We start from the raw sequence: 6,673 nt of genomic DNA on the forward strand, positions 1-6,673 counted from the left end.
CTGGGTTGGCCACATGCAGTTTGCTTCTGCATGCATACGTACATAACATGAAGCCATGACCATGGTCTGAAGACATCCTTCCCCTGTTTTTGTTGCAATGCCTCATCCTGCCCTGCCTGTTGAGATAAGTAATCAACCCCCGGAAAACAGAGGACCGAGTCCCATGAAATGAGTTATAAGACTGGCTGGTTTCAGCATGCACACAGAGTGAAGGAAAGGCTAACAGCCAAAGCTCTGTGCAGAAGGAACTAGCACGAAGGAGCATGATTCTAGGGCAGCCGGGTCTAGCAGGAAAGCCTGTCTTACCAGCCGACTCGGGGGAAACAGGGCTGTAGAAAGAGGTAGACCATGGAGAAGGAGCAAAACGGATGCAGTCCTTCCTCCATGGCAAGAGAGGGATGGTGGAGTCTACTAATGAGGCTCAGGGAGTCTCCTCTCCTGGATGAGAGGAGTGCCACCCTGTGGAAGACTGTGCTTGGAGAACCACTTCAGCTCCATCCACCCATGCCACAGGGGAGCAGGATGGGGAACCAGAGCTGGTGTCTGCAGATGGGTACCTTGTGTGGCTGTGAAGAATTTGTCCTTTTTTGCTGAGCCGGAAGGCAATCTGGCATTGCACTGTCATTAGTCATGGGAAAGGTGCATGGATCATCATTCCTTCAAGTTGTTTGCAGAGCCATGCAAAACACTGACTATTTGCTTTAGAGAGAGCCCCTGAGGCTGGGAGACCATAGCCTTTATCATCAGGACAGTCTTATCATAGCCTCAGTGCAGTCCGTTATCTTTGTAGAAAGATTGGGGTGTGGGAAAGATGTCACTGAAGATGCCCCACTTTTCCTTTGTGTTTGTGTGTTTGTCCTAGAGAGTCACGTCAGATCAACAACTGAATGTGCTGGAAACAGCAGAAATCAGCCAAGACCATCTGCTCCTGCCCTTGTCAGGCTTTCTAGGGACATCTGTGGCCACTGGCATGCTTCCTAGTCCACAGAGACTTTCTCTGCCACACAAGGGTGTTGCCTGAGCTAAGGCCAGTTTGTGATCACTAGGTCAAGTGGCTGGGGAAAGGTTTGAGCATCATAGCCATGTCTCCTGCCTCCACCCCCCACCCAGGACTGAAAGCTGGAGAGATAGAGAGCAGAAAAGAACAGTAGGGGTGGCTTAAGAGATAAAAATCACTAAATAAGCCAGGTGTGGTGGCACACGCCTTTAATCCCAGAACTCCAGAGGCAGAGGCAGGTGGATCTCTGTGAGTTCGAGGCCAGCCTGGTCTACAAAGTTAGTCTAGGACAGCTAGGGCTACCCAGAGAAACCCTGTCTCGAAAAACCAAAACAAACAAAAAACAACAACAAAAAATCACTAAATAAAAAAGAAAGTTAAAAATTCTCTCGGGCAACTATAAATTAAATACTGAAGACTTCTATGAGCTATCTAGAAAATATGTTTTGTTGGGTTTTCTTCTTTTGTTTATTAACAGTGGTAGATCTGAGAGAATCCAGAAGAGAAGAAACATTATTTTTTAATGTTTGTGTGACAATGAAGATGTTTGTGTGGCAGTATTTTGTGGGTGGAGCAAACAGAGATGTCATAACTGCCATTTGTTGCCATCAGTGAATGAGGATGAGATTTATTAAATCATTGTTTAATCAGTTATTTTTTCAAAACACTACCTTTTTTTCTTCTTTTTTTTAACACACTATTTTAAAAATGGCAACTTGTTTTTAAAAACAACATTCATCAGGTAGAATTACTATTTCTCATTAAAATGTTATGGTATTTTTACATTTGTTTTTATGATTACATGAGGGCTATATTTATGCCTACTTTATATTTATAGTCATTAAGAACATAATAAAAACAACAAATCTACCCCACTGGTTCATGAGAATCTTCTTTCCCTTGGAAGGCTCTGTACAATATCTTGCCTTAAAAGCATTTATGAATTACTTAATATTTGATAACCATATATTATCAGGGTTTTCAAATGAGATTATTTTATAATCAGCCTTTCAGAGATCTGTTTTTAATACTCCATTTTATTATAGGGCTTGCTAGCTTTTCTACCAATTCCTCTATCTTATGATTTTCGTATTGATGACAGCATAGTTGTTGGGCAGCCACTTAAAGGGTATTTCAAGGACACATCTCAAGATGCTTCCTGGACAGGCATGTGCCTTGCATGTATGAGGTACTGGCTCTATCCCCAGCACTATGCAAACACACCAGTGAACAAGAATGAAATAATACCCCATAGTGTTCTCCTCTCTCTTCTGATGGCTGAATGCAAAAGAATCCTCAGCACTGAGTGAGGAAAGCAGAAGAAAATGCCCTGAAGCTGAATTTGCTGCAGATTTCATCTTAATCCTGTGTAGACCTGGGTTCCTGTAAACTTTTGTGCCAAAAGAAGAAAAGGAGGATTGGAGAAAACCGTGGAAAATGCCAGCAGAAAAGCTGTTCTGCTTGGTGGAAACTGGGAACATGAACAGTAGAGGGAGAGCCAGGAGCGCACAGTGGAGGGAGAGCCAGGAGCACAGTGGAGGGAGAGCCAGGAGCGCACAGTGGAGGGAGAGCCAGGAGTGCAGTGGAGGGAGAGCCAGGAGTGCACAGTGGAGGGAGAGCCAGGAGTGCAGTGGAGAGAGAGCCAGGAGTGCAGTGGAGGGAGAGCCAGGAGTGCAGTGGAGGGAGAGCCAGGAGTGCACAGTGGAGGGAGAGCCAGGAGTGCACAGTGGAGGGAGAGCCAGGAGTGCAGTGGAGGGAGAGCCAGGAGTGCAGTGGAGGGAGAGCCAGGAGTGCACAGTGGAGGGAGAGCCAGGAGTGCACAGTGGAGGGAGAGCCAGGAGTGCAGTGGAGAGAGAGCCAGGAGTGCAGTGGAGGGAGAGCCAGGAGTGCACAGTGGAGGGAGAGCCAGGAGTGCAGTGGAGGGAGAGCCAGGAGTGCAGTGGAGGGAGAGCCAGGAGTGCAGTGGAGGGAGAGCCAGGAGTGCAGTGGAGGGAGAGCCAGGAGTGCAGTGGAGGGAGAGCCAGGAGCGCACAGTGGAGGGAGAGCCAGGAGTGCACAGTGGAGGGAGAGCCAGGAGTGCAGTGGAGGGAGAGCCAGGAGTGCAGTGGAGGGAGAGCCAGGAGTGCAGTGGAGGGAGAGCCAGGAGTGCACAGTGGAGGGAGAGCCAGGAGTGCACAGTGGAGGGAGAGCCAGGAGTGCAGTGGAGGGAGAGCCAGGAGTGCAGTGGAGGTGAAAGGGGGAGGAAGTAACTCACAAATGGTAATACAGAGACCTAGCAAGTAACACAATGAAGAAAGCAGAGTCTATGAGCAATGCAGTTCTGAGTGCAGAGTCTGCTGTGAAGAAAATGAAGCCGGAAGAGCTGAGAGTACATTATGAGTCCCATGTGACAGGAATCTCCCAGTATTTGTGCTTTGTGGGATAGCCACAGCGAGCTTTTCCAAGACCCTTTAATTCTCATGAAGAAATAAGGCTTCCTGGTTTGCTAAACTGGATGTGTACTGGCCTCTGAACGCCAATTATTAAATTCTTAGGAATTTTGTAAGCAAATTGTTAGATATGGTTACTTTTAGATTTAAATTATATAAACTTATCATGACACAAATATTAAAAACAATATTCAAAACTCATCACTTTGTGAAAGGCAAAGGTTTTATATAATCTAAAGAGAAACCAGAGTATAAAAGGCCATCACTTTGTAACTATGTTAATTACATTTCTGTCTATGTCTCAGAATTCTGAAAGTTGTTCACCTCTCTAGGAAGAAACTCCATACAAAGATGCTGTGCAGTGTGTTGGCTTAAATAGAAATGGCTCCCATAGGCTCATAGATTTGAATGCTTGGTTATAAGGTGTGGAATTGTTTGATAAGGATTAGGAGGTATGGCCTTGTTGGAGTAGTTGTGGCGTTATTGTAGGAAGTGTGTCACTGAGGGTGGGCTTTGAAGTTTCAAGAGCCCAAGCCAGGGCCAGTGTCTGTCTCTTCCTGCCAGGGCCAGTGTCTGTCTCTTCCCGCTGCCTGTGGATCCAGAAGATGAACTCTCAACTCCTACTCCAGCACCATGTCTGCCTGCATGCCACCATGATTTCCACTATGACAGTAATGAAATAAACCTCTGAAAGAAAAAGATGTTTTTCTTTTATAGGAGTTACCAAGTCAATGTGTCTCTTCACAGCAATAAAACACTGATTAAGACATACACGGTAGGGTTCACCTGGAGCACAGCCAGCAGAGGTGAGCTGCACACTATAGTCAGATTTCATTGCCCGTATTTCCAGTGAGGCCTCCCTGGTCCTAGGACACCTCCACTCCACCCTGCCAGTCCCTTCCCTGCCTGGTCCCCCTAGGCACAGCCAGCAGAGGTGAGCTGCATGCTGTCTTCCAGGCACCATTGCCAGCATTCAGAGGAGAACTGCAGGGTCCCAAGAAAGCCTAGCTCAGACCCCTCCCTGCCAATCCCCTGCCTGCCTGGTCCTCTTAGGCACAGCCAGCAGAGGTGAACTACGCTCTGTCTCCTGACCTGCATTGTCAGGCCCACAGCTCTGACCCCCGTCCCGAGGGACCCCAGGAACGTTCAAGACCACATCGAACATAGCTTAGCATCAGGCTGTTCCCTGAGCCCCATTGTCGGACCAAGGCTCTGAATGCCTCCCAGGGAGGCCTGCTGGCATCAGGAACATCCAGCCATCACCAGGGACAACCAGAAGGCCAACGGCCAGTGTAAGAACAATTAACAAGAGCCAGGGCAATATGGCACCACCAGAGCCCAGCTATCTTACTACAGCAAGCCTTGGATATCCTAGCACAACCAAAGCATAAGAAGATGACCTGAAATCCAACCTTATAAAGGTGATAGAGGTCTTTAAAGAGGAAATGAATAAATTTCTTAAATAAACACAGGAAAACTCAATTAAACAGGTGAAGAAAATGAATAAAATGTGTCATTTGGCATCTGGCAGGTGGCCTCGGTTCCACTTCTGGTGGTCTGATCGGCTTGCTTCCAGATGAGAATGTATAGAGCTTGAGGTCAAAAGTCCTGTTTCTCTCAGGAACGGCTAGAGCTCTTTAGGGTGAAGCCTGTACACTCAGCAAGGCTCCCATCTCACCATGGGAGGTAGAAATGATTTTTCCACTGGGTGTTACAGATTAGCTCTTTTAGAACAAAATTAACTGGTATTGCATGGCAGTTCAGACTCAGGACCTCCACAATCCAGTGATGATACCAAAAGTGTTACAACCCTTTGCCAAATTGTTGTGCTAAACACGGCGGAGGAAGCAGGTGGATGTCTGAAACTGGACAGAAGGCAGGTCCTATGAGATGTGGCCCTGGTAGTGCTGTGGGTGGTTCATCAGGGGTCAGCACTGAGCTTGGCCAGCAGTCAAGCCCTGGGTGTCCAGCAGCAGTTCTTCCCCAAGAATAAATGGAGTCTCAGATGGTCATGGTGAAGGAATGGTGGGAACACCAGAGCGCAAGCCAGTCAGCCTTGATTTATACACCTTGGGCAGTGGGGAGGGCTTTGCGGGTGAATGTGTCTAATTTGCTGGGGTGAGGGGTGGCAGGATGCTTAATCTACATGCAGCAGTGCAGTACCTCATTTACCTGCAGTAACACGGGGTCCTATAATAAGAAGGGAAACACAGTACTTAATTATTCTATGGGTGGCAGAAGAACTTCTAGGTATGATTAAAGGTCATTTCCTTAAGGCTAGGATCTCCTTAGCATAGGGTGGGGTCTTCCAGGAATCTCCAGGTGCTTGTTTGAATTGGTTTCTTCTCAGGAAAGGTTTGGGCCTGCAGTCTTCCCTGCTGGCTATGTGGCACTCCTTAGAGTTTCTAGGGTTCAGAAAGGGAACCCTGCTGAGAAGGGGAGTCTGTCATAATAAACCAAGCTCAGCTGGCTATCCAGATATGCCAGAAACGGAAATAGAAGCAATAAACACACACACACACACACACACACACACACACACACACACACACACACAAACTGAGCGAACCCTGGAGATGGAATACCTAGGGAAGGGAACAGGAACTACAAACACAAGCATCACCAACAGAATACAAGAGATGGAAGAGAGAATCTCAGGCATGAAAAGCCGGGCAGTAGTGGCGCACGCCTTTAATCCCAGCACTTGGAAGGCAGAGGCAGGCAGATTGCTGTGAGTTTGAGACCAGCCTGGTCTACAAAGTGAGTCCAGGACAGCCAAGGCTACATCAAGAGAGACCCTGTCTTGGGGGGAAAAAAAGAAAAGAAGAAGAAGAAGAAGGAGAAGAAGAAGAAGAAGAAGAAGAAGAAGAAGAAGAAGAAGAAGAAAAATAAAAATTGATACACCAGTCAAAGAAAATCTTAAATCTAAAAAGTTCCTGACACAAAACATCCAAAAAATCTGGAACACTATGAAAACACTAAACATTTAGGGGACTGGATATTGATAAAAGGCCCATGACTAGAGCCATGTAGCCTCAATGAATGCCGGTCTGCCTCCACAGGCACTGGCCAATCCCAGTTAAAGTCATGTATCCACATATACGATTCCCACAGAGACCTTTAAAAGAGTCGGTAAGCTCCTTGTTGGGGTTAGTGTCATTTTACATTGATGGTTGACCCCCACATACAGGCTGTTTCTATAGAATAAATGCTCTTTGTTTTCACATACTTTTTGAGTCCAGGGCCT

This window comes from Acomys minous (genome assembly GCF_964271855.1).
Source record: "Acomys minous genome assembly, chromosome: 4".
Lineage (NCBI taxonomy): Eukaryota > Metazoa > Chordata > Mammalia > Rodentia > Muridae > Acomys > Acomys minous.